Consider the following 15703-nt stretch of genomic DNA (forward strand, 5'->3'; position numbering starts at 1 on the left):
TCAAATGTGTCACAATTGAAAAGTCATAGACCAAGGTGACACAAGCCCCAAACTATAGGGACTATTTGTGTAATTTGCCCTTTTTTTTATTTTTCATGTTTGTTTGTTTTTAGTGAATATTTTTCAAATTTTAAGTATTTTTTTTTACTTTTTTAGATGTACCTTACATAGATGTATCTAAAAAGTAAAATATTTACGAAATAATATTTTTTAAAATTAATAAATACACAAAAATAGGAAAAATATACTTTTTTTTTAAAATTTTTTTGTAGTACTTTGGGTATTTAGTGAATTTTTTTAAAGATTTTTTTCACGAAAATTATACTTTTTAAGTGTATTTATATTAGGAGTGTTTAAAAATTAAAAAAAAATTAGTAAAAATAAAAAAATATGAAAAACAAAAAAGTCGAATTTTCTAAAAAGTCTTTTCAAAAAACTGGAAGCAAACATGATTTTTTTTTATTTGAAAAAATTGAAAAAACTGAATTATTTTTTTTGTGCAAAACTGAAAATTTTCAATCTATAAAGGAGTATGATGATGGAATATTGATGTGCAAACTTGAAAACTAGAAAAAAAAAATTAAAAATGAAAAAACTGATAATGTTCTCAATTTTAAAATAAGAAAAAACTAATAATGTTATCGATTTTATTGGATAGTTAAATCAAACCAATAAATAGAAGAGCAAAACGTTTAATCTCATGCTCTCTCTTTTTTTTCCATCAGTTAGTGAAACAATTATCTAGAATATTACTATGTAAAATTGATAATATTCTTAGTTTTAAAAATTAAAAAAGACTAATAATATTTTCAATTTTACTAAATAAGATTTATTGATTCAAAAAATTTTAAATAGGACCTGAGCTAGCCCGGATTATCAAATCAAAGATAATCAAAGACAATTGGTAGGTATAACATAGCCGAAATAAAGGATAAACGCGGTGAATTAGCCCAGTTAACTTTAATAATCGTGTTTCAAATTTTATATTCAACTGCTATTTGTTTGATTTGGTCTTACTTTGTTTTTAGATCGGTTATTTGGTTTTGTAAGCTTATGTAATCATTTAAAAAACAAAAACTTACGTAATCATTAATATAGATTAGGACATGAAACTAGCCTACTTATTAGAAAGATAGATTATCAATAGGTTTTAATAATTAAATTTAATTTTCATCAAATTTTATTAAAAATAAATCTTAATAAAATTGTCGTTAAAAATAATTTTTTGTGAAGATTTTTTACATGTTGCTAAAAATTAACAATTAGTCACTTTTTTGTCATGATTTTTATAAATTGTTACTAACATAAGTGGGCGTATAGGAGCGTTTGGTCCATCACTCAGAGTCCAATACATAATTCAAGCACTAAAGCCCAACATTGCTGGAGCTCAACGTGGCCTTAAGGACCAATGACATCTAGACACCTGCCAAGAATAGAGCCAGCCACATCAGCAGACAAAGATCCTACAAATTTATTACACCACACATCAACCATTAATGAGTTTCACTTCGGCATTTAATGCGATAACCCCTTCACGTCGGGGCATAACGAATTCACCATGAACAAGGCGAGCTAAAACGTAGACTTTCGGCCAACGTGACAGGTCGGGGCAGGCGAGGAAATGATGAGCAAAGGATATAAGCAGGTTTCTAAGACAAAGAGAAGGTTAAGCTTCTCTATCACCAATCTATCTCTACATTCCATCTTTCTCTTTCTAACTTGCTCGTTGGAGGGTTCGCTGGGGGACTTCCCGTTCCCCATTGAACTCTTGTGCAGGTATTCTCTGTGGATTTAACCCTCAGACAACGGCTTGGGAAGCGTGGATCAGTCCGACCCGTTCCATTTGGAGTATCCAATAACAGAAGTATCATCATTGGCGCCGTCTGTGGGAATCCTTTCTCGCTCCGTGTGGTAATTGTGCTCATTGCCGCCGGAGACCCATTCCTGATATCTCCGACCTGTCACCCACCAAGGTGGATGGTCACAACTAGATCTATGGTTTCTCAACACAACGTTACCGACCCCCAAGCTGACCATCCTAACCCAAACAACCCACCGCAGTATTTCACAGAACTCACCAACAGCATTAACCGCTTAGTCGAACAAAACTAAGCCCTGATCAATGTTTTACTTCGGAGAAACCTTCCTATGCTCCAGCCACCACCTCAAGACATACCACCCAACCGAGAACGAGCCCCGAGCCATTCCCTTCAACAATCCCACCCCTCCAACTTGGAGGGCTTGCGACCCCCTCCCCAAGATATGAACCTGACACCTCGAGCCCCACATCCACCGATCCAAGCAACAGCCCCCGAGAGGGAGGCCAGTAGTGTCTAGCCTTCACTACCTTCTGGTGGTGACAACACTCCCCTTTGGGATGCAGAACTCCGAGCCATGAAACTCCACTTCAAGGAGTCATACAGAACATATAGAATAAACCCTCTACTACAACTAACTCACCATTCGTTGCCTCCATCAGGGACAAACCTCTACCTCCTAAGTTCAAAATGCCCTCGATCGACTCCTTCGATGGTGCAACGGACCCAGACGACCACTTGGAGACTTACAAGACCCTCATGGTCCTCCATGCTTTCCCTGATGAGATCATGTGTCGGGCTTTCCCTGTAACGCTTAAAGGGTCGGCCCGACTGTGGTTTAACCAGCTGCCAACGGACTCAGTTTTTACTTTTCAGCACCTAAGTGACTCATTTCTCAGCCACTTCATTGGTGCCCAGCGCCAGTAGCGTCTGGCAACTCAACTCCTCAACATCCGTCAGACGGAAGGAAAGTCGCTACGCAGCTTCGTCACCCGCTTCAACACCGAGGCCTTACAGGTGGCAGAAAATGATGACAAGGTCATTCTCACGGCTTTCATGGCCCATCTACGATCATCCGATTTCTTTTTTTCCCTCTCCAAAAATCCTCTGATCTCCATGGCAACCCTCCTCTCTAAAGCCCAAAAATACATGAACGCCGAAGATTCCCTAACCACCCGACAGGACTCCAAAACCAAAAATCCGACCCCCAGAGAGAAGAGAAAGGACTCTAAAACCAGAAACACCCAGTACACACAGCAAACGCCTCAATATACCGACCGACCTGCTCGAGCCGACCGGTCGACACCTACCTGACCGCCCAGCCGGTTCGAACGATACACACCCCTCAATTCCCCTATGGAGGAAGTCTTGAACCAGATCCAACAAGATTATCCCTTGAAATGGCCCCAACCGTCGCGCTCTCCTTCCAACCGGCGAGATCAGTCCAAATACTGCCGCTTCCATCAAGACCACGGCCATAATACCGAGGAGTGCGTTAACCTCAAAAACCAAGTCGAGGGCTTGATACGCAAGGGACGCCTCAGTCGGTTCACGGCAGCCCGCCTTAAGCAACGGCCAAGGATCGAACCTACCAGAAACGACCATTGATGCACCCCTCCTCGACAACCCGCACAACCTAACCAAGGTCGTGATCGACCCCCACAACAACCCCGGGCACATGGCAACCCTGCCCCCCCGGTCAGAGAAATCAGAGTCATTGCCGGCGGATTTGCATGCGGAGAGTCATCCCGTTCGACCCAACGAGCAGAACTCAGAAAAATAAGGCAGGGCTCAGATAAAGAAGTTGCAACATTAGACCGCCCTTTCAAACACCCTAAGCAGTGGATGGAGCTCATCACCTTGACGGAGGCCGACTACACAGGCATCCGTTACCCCCATGATGACCCCCTCATCATCTCTGCCCTCCTCTTCAATTACAAAGTCAGAAGGGTGCTCGTCGACAACAGTAGCTCTTCAGACATCATCTCCGAAACGCCTATTGCTAGCTCAAGGTCGGGGAAGAAAGTTTGTCCCCTCTCCAAACCCCACTGGTTGGCTTCACTGGAAACTGGGTGACTTCCATTGGCTCCATCGATCTTCTCATCACCATTGGAGAATACCCACGGCAGACCACTAAGTTGCTCACTTTTCTTGTCGTCGACTGTCCCTCTGCTTATAACATCATCCTTGGCCGCACTACACTCAACGCTTTTTAAGCTATCACCTCCACGTACTATCTGGCCATGAAATTCCCTACCGACCTCGGAGTCGGTACTGTGAGGGGGGAGCAGACTGTAGCCAGAGAATGCTACGTCACTTCACTCAAAGAGGTTAAGCTGGAGGAGACTATGATCATCAAAGGACTTGACGTCAGAGACGAAGATGAGTTAGTCATGGGGGAACCAGTGGAAGAACTTGTTGAGGTCGCTATCGACCCCACCAACCCAACAAAAACAGCCAAGAACGGCAGCCAACTATCCCACCAAGCCAAGGCTGACCTTACAACCCTCTTGACCGAGCACAATGATGTGTTTGCCTAGATCTATTCCGACATGCTGGGTATTGATCCCTCCTTTGTCACTCATCGTCTGAGCATCGAGCCCCATTTTCGACCCTTCCACCAGAAGCAACGCATCTTTCACCCGGAACACAGCGCTCTTATTGCTTCTGAGGTAGATAAACTACTAGAGGCGCAATTTTTCAAGAACGTGTGTAGACACCCCATTTTTGACCATCCGCAAGACTTGGACGTCATCGTTTGAACAGACGATAATCATCCATGCTCGTGTTCGTTTTAAGTTCCCGAAGGTCTCGGCTGTGCGCCTTGCCTTAAGATCTCTCAACTTGTCTGTTTTCTATTTGGTTGTGGTATCGAAGACTTGTGGTTTTGCTTCTGAGGGAAGAGGGTGGCTTGTTGGCCATCCCTACAACCCATCGGCCAAGCCTTGTGCTTATCGGCCTTATTTTCTTGTCATCGGGCATAAGTGGTGGCCGATCGGCACCCTTTTTGGTCGATCGGCCATATCTTTTGGTCGAGACCTTTTCACCTGCTTTTGTAGATATTTTTGTGCCAGCTGTGACAGCTGGTGAGCACAGATTTCATTCCCCATACACGTGTGTGGAGGGATTGAAACAAGTCTCAAGCTTGCGAAACAAGCTTGAGATTTGATTTTCTATAAGAAGGGAGACCCCTCACCCTTTCCAGAGGTTCTGAAAAATTGATATACAAGTTATATATTTCTCTCTTTCTCTCTCTATTTCCTCTCTCTCTCTCTCTCTATATATATATATATATATATTTGTACTTGTTTGTGCTCAAAAGTGTAATTTCTTCACACTTTTGCACTAAAGCACCTAGTGAAACACCATACTCTTGTTGCTGAGGTACTTGAGGTTTTTGTTTGAACTCAAAGTTTGGTTTTTAACTCAGAAAGTTGTTAGAGTTGCCTCTTTGAAGTGGTTCTACAAGGGTGAGTCACTAACCCTTTTTTAAGCTTTGTGTTCATTGCTTACTTAGCCTTATTTGCATGCTTATTTTGGCTTAACTCTCAACTGTAAAAAGCTTCATTTTCATGTGTTTGAATTGATTTTTTCAGGTCTTGTTGGTGTTGGGGGTGATCTACCCCCTTTTGTGCCTTATTTTGCCTTGTTTTGGGCCACCTCTTTAGGCTTTTGTTTTAGTCTTTGCATGACCTTTTTACCACCGAATTCTAGAGAAATTTCAGTGGTGGAAAGTGTATTTTGAGGTCTCAAATAGGAGAGGGTCATCCCCTCTACTTATGTCTTGCATGCTTGTATAGACGACTCATCAAAGTAGCATGTATTGGTTCCATTTCAGCAAGTTTTTGGTGTTGTTTTAACATGCCTCAGCTCTATTTTAAGTTGGTTTGATAGCATCTTGCATGCTTCACATGCTTGTAGTGCAATCTTGCATGATAGCCTACTATGCATCATGTGTTTGAACCATCATTCTAGCATGTTTTGGCTTAACTCCAAAAAGGTTTTGGCCATGTCTTACCATGCTTAAGATCTGATTTGTGTTGCTTTTGTCATGCATGCATTGCTTTGTATAGCCATGGCTCATTCTAGCTTGTTAGCTTTGAGTTTCTAAGTCCCTAGCATGCATTGCTTGGGCCATGTACATGATTTGGCATCATTCAACATGATATTTCAGAGCATATAGCATTGCCATACACTCATATTTGTCACTCTTTCCATGCTTTGGAAGGTTGGTTCTTTATGTCTTGAAAATGAGTCATTGTGTATGCCACTTTGCCTAAGCTTGTAAGATGCCATATCAGTGTGTATTTGGTCTCATTTTGCCATGATATAACTCTAATTTTTGTTGTTGAAGTCAGCTCATGCTTGGTTTTGATAGGTATAGTGTAATACTCCTTATTAGCCTTGCAAGTTCATGTTTCATGCCCTTCGTACTAGCTTGTTTTGGTGATGCTCCATGCATGTTTTAGACTTATTTTGGCATGATCTAGGACTGTTTTGGGTTGCCTTGGCTATATGCTTCATGTATTGCATAGCTATGGTGTAAGTCCTTTGGCTAGCTTTAAGCCTTGAACCCGCTAGCATGCCATGCTTATATTGTTTGGTTGATTTGGCATCAATTCATATGATATTTCAGTGCATATAGTGTTGTCACATTTCTACATTTGTCACTTTTTGATCATGTTTGAGAGTTGTGCTCCTGTGCCCAGTTAATGGGCCATTACATGTGCATGCATTTTATCACTTTTCATGCCATCATTTCATCATTTTGGCCACTGTTTTGGGCGTGATTGAGATCTGTCCATCTTCGGTTTAAGTCCATATGACGTTGTTATTTGCATGTTGTTGCATGTTCATAATGTTGTTGCATGCTTGGTGCATTGCATGTTGTTGCATGCTTGTTGCATTCCATGATTTTTGCATGCTTATTGCATTACATGGCCCTTACCATTGCATAGTTGGTTTGCATGTTGTTGCATGCTAGTTGCATTGCATAACATTGTTGCATATTTGTAGCATGCCATGTTGTGTGCACATTTGTTATTCGCATTGTGTTTGGCATACCTTGCATTGCATTGTGTTTGGATATGGTGTTAGTCCAAACACGAGGAACGAGGAACGTTTCATACTTGAAGTGATGAAACGTGCCTCGATTCTTGGTCGCCGACCCTCTTGATCGAGCATGATAAAGGTTAAGGCATTTACTTGTTTTTGTGCATTCATTTGCCATTGATTTGTGCAACTCGGCCTCTTTGGCCATCATGCATTGAAATGCGTGATTGATGGCTCGAGAGCGGAGCACTACACACCTTTGAGCCTTAGACATGATAAGGGGTGTAGTTGTATACACATTTTCTTACAAATACATTGCCATGCCTCTGTTTGTGCTCTGTTGCAGCAAAAAGGAGAGTTTGCAGGAAGCACTGGCCGATCGGCTATCAAGTGTGCCGATCGGTTATCAATAATTGGCCGATAGCCTCAAAATTGGTTGATGACCATTATTCTTTGGCCGATGGCCACAAATTTTGGCCGACTACCCCTCAGATGGTTCCTAAGGCAGGTCAGAAGCATCATGGAAGTTAGCACAATTTTCAGAGGTGCAGAAGTGTGCAAACAAAAGCAACATGAGGCATGGTAACGGATTTCAGAGCGAGGCGATCGAGCATGCATCTTCGAACTCTTAGAACTGAGGTGAGGCTTTGTAATCTGTAATTAGCTTTTGAATTTGTTATTAAACTAGCTAATTTGTTAATTAGTTACTGTGTTGTAATAATTAGCTTAGTGTTAGTTAGTTATTCAATTTGATTATGTAATAATTAGTTTAATTAGGTTAGATTAGCTAGTTAGCTTCTTATTCGGATCCTCCATCGAGAGGGCCAACTGCTGTAATAAGAGTGCGTGTGTGTGATGCATGTCTTCCAACCCTCATTTCTTTCTCCCTTTTATTTAACCGCTTACGATGGTTAGTTTTAGGGCATATTTCAATTAACATCCTTATGCTTGCATGTTTGCATTCATTCATTTGTCTTGCATGTACCGGGCTCGGCGCATCATACAAATTGCATTGTATTTCAATTCCAATTTGAATACATGTTAACCAAGTTGCATTTCATATGCCATCTTAGAATAACCGAGCCTATCTTAGTTGCATTTTTGCATGTGTTGCATTAGCCATCTTAACATGAACTAGGATCATGCATGATTTCTAACTTGTTCTCTGTTTTGGCTCGGAGTACACTGTGAGTGTTTATGCTTTACCATACTACATGAGATGTGTATGTTACTATGTTAGCATGCTTGCCATGAGGCTAACTGCTTAAGTGATTAACTGCATGAGTGCCTGTGGATGAAGGTTGGATTGCTTGAATTGAAACAATTCATCGAAATGCGAGTTTTAAGCCCACTTGAAGTGCAAATCATGTTGTTTTCTAAGCCCACTTGATGGTGGCAAAATCCACGACTTAGCCTACTTGCGAGTAGCACCTCTAAACCGTTTTCAAACAAACGAACATGAAATGTTTTGTTCCAACTTAGGCGATCTAGTCTATACTTGTATAATGTGTTCATCGCATAGTAATTCTAGGTTAATAACCAGAATAAGAACACATGTGTTTTTAAAAAATAACATGTCATGCTAGTAGAGGCCGATCTTTTGATGGGGCGAATGGGGGTGCTCATTGTATGATCTTCCCCTCTCGTACCCAAGTTCCTAAGCTGAGGCAACTTTGGTGATGACGGATATGTGGCCTTCGGCATGAGTCAGGGTTTCCTAAATTTTCCAAAACAAAATATTTAGGTGGTGACTCTGAAATCTGGCAAAGCAGTCCATGTTTGGCACTTCTTTATTAAAAATCAGTTTTCCAAAACGATTTGCCGGATTTGGACTCTTTGGTGATTTATCAGTCTTGCATTGCACTTTGCGAGATTAGATTTAGAACCGTGACACGAGTCCGAACTATAGTAGCTAAGAACAAAACGATTCGTGCCCTCGTGTGCGGAGAGCGGAGTTTCGAGGCGGTCTACAACGTGGACTACCCCAGATGGCTCTCAAATGTGGTTTTGGTCCAAAAAAACAACGGTAAAAGGCGACTCTGTGTCGATTAATCCAACCTCAATCGAGCTTGCCTTCTCTGGCTATAATCAAATTCTGATGCACCCGTCTAACCAAGAGCATACCTCCTTCATCAATGACCGGGGAACCTACCACTATTGAGTCATGCCATTTGGGCTAAAAAATGCCGGAGCAACTTACCAACGGTTAGTCAATGCCGTCTTTCATCACCAGATAGGTTGGAACATGGAAGTATACGTCGACGACATGCTAGTCAAGAGCAAACTCTCCTCTGATCATCTGGCCGACCTGCAAAAAACCTTCAGCACCCTGCAAAAGTATCAAATGAAGCTCAATCTGGAGAAATGCGCATTCGGCGTAGGATCTGGGAAGTTCTTGGGTTTCATGGTCAGTCAGCGGGGTATCGAGGCCAACCCTGAAAAGATCAAGGCCCTGATAGAAATGCAGTCACCCAGAATAGTTAAGGAGGTTCAAAGGCTTACTGGCAGAGTCGCAGCCCTCAACCGCTTCATTTCCCACGCAACGAACAAGTGCCTCCCCTTTTTTAAAGTTGGACAACCGAATCCGAAGAGGCTTTCTAACAATTGAAGCAGTGCATGGCCAACCCCCCTACTCTCTCAAGCGCTCACGGGTGAGCCCCTTTTTCTGTACCTAACCGTGTCGAGCACTGGAGTCAGTGTGGCCCTTATCAGAGAGAACAGCTCAGTACAGCGGCTGGTTTATTACATTAGCTGACCTCTCAGGGGAGCAGAACAGAACTACCCATTGCTGGAAAAAAATGGCCTTGGCCTTGGTCACCGCCTCAAGACGACTCCGACCTTACTTCCAAGCCCACTCCATAGTGGTCCTTACTGACCAACCTTTGAAGAAGATAATGTAAACCAGAGTTGTTCGGCAGACTTATGCAATGGTCAGTCGAGCTCAGCCAATTTGACATCTCCTACCGACCTCAAACAGCGATCAAAGGGCAGGCTGTCGCCGATTTTGTTTAGGAATTCACTAATCCCACTCTGGTCTTATCCTCACCGTCCCCGAGGGTGGCTATTTCAAGTGCGCTCTTCGCTTCCTGTTTGACGCAAGCAACAATGAGGCTGAGTATGAGGCCCTGATAGCAGGTTTTCGCTTAGCCAGAGACATTAGTGTGAGCCATATCCGAGTTTTCAGTGATTCCCAATTGATCGTCGGACAAATCACGGGGGAATTCGACACCAAGGACGATACAATGCGAGCCTATCGGGATATTGCACTCCCCTTTGTTCGCCTCTTCAACACTTTCCACATCAAGCACATTCCTCGGACGGAAAACTCCAAGGCAGATGAAATGGCTCAATTAGCTTCTGTCGACCAGTCAGACCTCAGCCATGGCGTCCGCCTTGAATACCTAGCCCACCCTGCCATTTCCCTAAACCACCAGCAAGTCCACTTCCTCCAAAATGAACCTATTCCATGGGCGGCCGACATCCTCCTATTTTTGACAAATGGGGAATTGCCAGATGACAAACAACAGGCCACCAAAGTCAGGGCCCGGTCATCCAACTACATTATTATCAGCGGCCACTTGTACAAATGTGGCTTTCCGCACCCATACATGAGATGCCTCAATCTTGCCCAAGCGACCTACGTGATGAGGGAAGTCCACAAGGGTGTATGTGGTAATCATTCGGGTACCAAGTCACTAGCCCATAAAATACTTCACACCGATTACTTCTGGCCTACTCTTAACCAAGATGCCACTGAATTCGTGCGTAAGTGTGATAGGTGTCAACGTTTTGCCAACATCCCTCATGCTTCTCCTACAGAACTGATCACACTTTGCAGTCCCTACCCATTTGCCAAATGAGGGATCGACTTAGTTGGCCCATTGCCCACCGGCCGAGGCCAAACCAAGTTTGCAATCGTTGCCACTGATTACTTCACTAAATGGGTGGAGGCGGAACCCCTCGCCACAATTACCGAGCGGAACACAACCCGATTCATCTGGCAATCGATCGTATATCGATTTGGCATTCCTGAAGCTATCGTCTCCGACAACGGCAAGCAATTCGACAATGCCAAGTTCAGGAAATTCTGTGCAGAACTTTAAATCCAGCCATGTTTCTCTTCTCCAGGTCATCCCCAAGCCAATGGCCAAGTTGAGGTTACTAACCGTTCTCTTCTGAAGATCATCAAAACTAAGTTGGAAGCCGCTAAAGGACTCTGGGCTGAGGAATTACCAAACGTACTCTGGGCCTACCGCACTACAGCCCGAACCCCCACTGGGGAGACCCCCTTTCGCTTAACATACGGCGCTGAGGCGGTCATCCCAGTGGAAATCGGCCTACCCAGCCCAAGGGTTTTGCACCCAAGTCTAGAACTAATCGAAGAATTACGTTGGGCTGACTTAGACCTGATCAAAGAGCTTCGAGAGTCCTTCGCTGTTAGACGAGCCTCATATCAACAGAAAATACGAATGCACTACAACCACAAAGTCCAACCGAGGGAGTTCGCCGTAGGGGGACCTAGTTTTGCGTGAAGCCACCCTTGCCACCAAAAATCCGATCCAGGGCAAGCTTGTAGCCAAGTGGGAAGGACCTTACGTTGTTAAGGCCAGGTCTCAACTGGGCACTTACCGACTTCAGGACATGGAAGGTCGAGACCTCTGCATCCGTGGAACGCCAAGCACTTGAAACGTTATTTTTAGTAAAGTGCCATGTCCCATTTCTGTATTAATCAATTGTTGTATGTTCTTTTTGACAATCTACACATGTGGTTGTTTTTGTCCTTTTCACACATGGTGTAAATTTGTGATCAATAGGCTACGCCTTAAATGACAATGATCTTATATCTCAGTTATCTACATGGTATTTCAATAACACCTTGCTAAATTAAGTTACTTAAAGCCTCAGCTAGACTGAGCACGAAGGGCTCAGCCAGACTGAGTTACTTAAAGCCTCAGCCAGACTGAAGGGCTCAGCCAGACCGAGTTACTTAAAGCCTCAACCAGACTGAGCTACTTATAGACCCAACACTGAACACGAACGGAGAGTTCTGCCGGACCGTTTTCATAATTTCATGATTACAGCATAGTTGCCATACTTAATTAAAATCCAGGTCCATACTTTTACATCTCTTAACATTCTTTACATTTTTACCTTCACATTTTTAATTCAGTTAAAATCCACAGGTCCATAGTCATCAAAGCCAACCTTTTTCCAACACTTTTAACATTTTAATGTATACCCATTTCTAACCTGCTTTGTCATTTTCATTATTTTGCAATCTACAACTCACAAGAAATAACAGAGGTACGACCAAGCAAAACTCATTGTTTCATTTACAAACTCATAATTACATACAACTCATTACCAAAATTACGCATAAAAAAAAAAAAAAACAACACAAACAAAAATAAACACAAAATTTTACATGAATCAGTCTTCCTCACTAGAGGCCAGGTCTTCCTCCTCAACCCTCTCGTCCAGGGGGTTCTAGGCAATGTCGTCTTCATCTATTTTCACATTGCTGAAGTCCAAGTCTAGGAACAACTCTTCCGTTTTACGTTTAAAGGTCTTCCAGCCGCTGTCCCAGAACTCAGCCATCTCATGCTTGTAGAAGTCCGACTGCTGGAAGCTCTAGATCACGTCCTCTTCACTCCTACTTCCAGCGGTCACTCACGACGGCCCAACTCCCCCATCCCCCTCTCTCGCCAAGCCCCTGGCGATCGTAGCATCAATGGCAATTTGGAAATCGACGAACTCCTTTAATTGCTCTACCGCCGCCTTACACAGGTCGGGGTACGCCGCTCTCTCAGATGCCATTTGGGCCCTTTCCTCCCCTAGGGCCTTCTCCAACTCAGCGATCTACCGATCTGCTTCTTCCTTTTCCTGGATCGACTAGGCGCACAGATCTTCATTACAAGTCATAACCTCATCCCACCTTTCGTTGGCGGTGGTGCAGGCTTTCTGGACCTCCTCCAGCCTCTTCTGCTCGCCAGCCAACTGGAACTCCAGCGATATCACATTGTGGTGCTCCGCTTCAAGCTCTGACCTGGTTGCTATGAGCTCGGCATTAGATCACTCCGCCGCGTTTCTATGCACCACCGCCAATACCTCCATGGCCTTCGCTCTCCGCGCATACTCCATACCATGTACACATGCCTTCCGAGCGCTTTCCTTCCAGCCGCTGTCTCCTCCATCAACTTTTGCAGTTGCCCCTTCACCCCTTCCAGCTGAACCCTTAGCGGCTCTATCTCCATCTTCACATGTGCTGATTTATTCAACAAAGTAGTCGCCAAGGTCGCTGCCTCCATTTGGGCTGAGCACAACCCTCTCAGGAGGTTGGCCTCCCCCAACCGTGCCATCGACCACACAGCGGCGTCCTCCAACACTCCAACTAGGCGGTCGGCCATCACCCTGGCTTTTCCCCTTTCTTCCACAGAGTGCTCTGCCAAGGCGCGCGCATGGTACACCGCGGTCGTCAGCGCGACACCTGTCCCTGGTGGGCTGGCCCTGGTCTTCCCTTCCATGGGGCTGGAGGTTACTTCTAGCACAGGCACTGCCACCACCGTTTGGGCGCTTGGGCTCACGTGTTCTTTCAACACTTGGGCGCTTAGCCCCTTGTCTTCTTTCGTCACCTAGGCAGTCTCCAAGTTTCCTTTCAACACTTGGGCACTGGGACCCTTATCATCCTTCGCCGCGGGGCTGATCTCCCCTTTTGGAGCTGCCCCTACCCTTCCCTCATTCACCTTCTCCACTATAGGGACTTCCTCACCCCCAACCTTCATCTTCTTCACGGAAGGGGCGCTCTTTCCCCCATCGACAGCCGCCCTCCTCTTCTTTGGCTTCTTCAGCACTGCTTCCACTTCCTGCTTGCCTCTCTCCTTCAATGGGTCTGTTGGTGGTGGCAGTGGGGCGAAACCAGCTAAGTCTTTGTTCCCCAATGGTTTGGGACACGGTCGGACCTGCTCCCTCATCACCAGTTTAGGGGCAGGCCCCAACTATGCCTCCTTATACTTTTCGGCTCTGGAGAAAGTCTTCCGCTACTCCGCCTCCTCCGCCTTTCGCCTCGCCTCCACCTCCTCCATTGTAGGGTCTCCTTCAGTCGGTTGCGGTCCTAGCCCCAAGGCATATAAGGATGAAGGGCGAACTAGGTTGTCCCATCTGACACCCTCCTTCTCCCTCCACTCTTTCACCTGCTTGACTCTTTCTTCTACCTCCACCCCCAACTTCGGCTCCACCGACTTTGTGGGGACCTTCCATATCGTCTGTACCCCTTCCGCCCCATTTGCCGATACGTAGAACCACCTCGGCCTCCACCCCTTTACAGATGATGGTAGCCCAGCTACTAACCCTCTGCCCGCCACCGCCTGCAAAGTCACCCAAGTCTCTTGCTGACCGGATGCTTTGTAGCATGAAAAGAACTCTTTGACTGTCATCGTCGATCCGTCGGTCTCCCATGGCCACGCAATCGCGCAGGCCATTACAATTTTCCATGCATTGGGCATCAGTTGCCTCGGTGCCGCCTCTAGTCGATTAGGTATCTCTGCCACTGACTTGGGGATAGGAAACCTCAGCCCCACCCACAACGCTTCTTCGTATAGTGCGAACTCTACCGGCTGTGCATCTAGCGCCCTCTCCTTAGAAGTGGGCACCTTCAACTCTATCTCTACCAGAATTTGGTACTTCCTTCATACCTCTTCCAACTCCTCCGATGTAAATATGGATCTGTCTAGTTTAGTGTGCCAGTGGTCTGGCTCCACTTGACTTATAGGCCTAGTGGCCATGATCATTGTCGTCGGAGGAGGAGGGGCCCGCATGACCTGACCAGCCCCCCTCCCCTCCCTCCGTTCCACCCGATATCATTCCGCCAAGTCCACTACATCGTCATCACCCAACGAATCAAGCCTTGCGGCAGACACTTCCTTTTCAGCCATTTCTTCTACGTGTTTACGTATTGCTTCAGACGTTGGCACAAGGAAGTTCGCAAAGTGTTGCAGAGGCGTATCATATGGGACAAATGAACTCACTTCAAGGATGTGTTGGTTTTTTGTGAAAAAATAAGTAAAACGGGTAACCCCAAAGGCCCACGGCTTACCCGTATTCCAAGGGTTAAGATTCAACTTCGCCAGTTTAAAATATTTCACAAAACTCCCGCCCCTCCCTTTTCACTACCCCATATCACCCTGTCCCTTCACTTCGCATTGACGCGTCACCTCCCCCGCTAAACGATTATGCCACGTGTACGACCACGATTCTTACTCCCTTCATTTCCCTTGTCTTTTCCACTTCACAACATCACGTGCAACGCTGCACCTCAAGCCCCAAGCACCGTCATTTCCCCTTCTCACTCGGTCACCCTTAGCGGTTGGCCCTCTTCGCAGTCGGCCTTCTCACTCGGCCACCCTTCGCGGTCGGCCCTCTTCGCATTCGGCCTTCTCACTCAGTCACCCTACGCAGTTGGCCCTCTTTGCAGTCGACTTTCTCACTTGACCACCCTTCGCGGTCGGCCCTCTTCACAGTCGACCTTCTCACTCGGTCACCCTTCGCAGTCAACCCTCTTTGCAGTCGGCCTTCTCACTTGGTCACCCTTCCCGATCGGCCCTCCTCGCAGTCGGCCTTTTTGCTTGGTCACCCTTCCCGGTCGGCCCTCTTCGTAGTCAGCCTTTCACCACCCCTGTTTCCTTCATTATTCTCTTCGTTGGACTAAAGCTGCACTTGGAAATGGGGGACTACTGACATAGGTGGGCTTATAGGAGCGTTTGGCCCACCACTCAGAGTTCAATACATAATTCAACCACTAAAGCCCACCATTGCTGGAGCTCAACGTGGCATTAAGG

The sequence above is a fragment of the Camellia sinensis genome, chromosome 5, assembly GCF_055761805.1.
Source record: "Camellia sinensis isolate YWXY chromosome 5, ASM5576180v1, whole genome shotgun sequence".
NCBI lineage: Eukaryota > Viridiplantae > Streptophyta > Magnoliopsida > Ericales > Theaceae > Camellia > Camellia sinensis.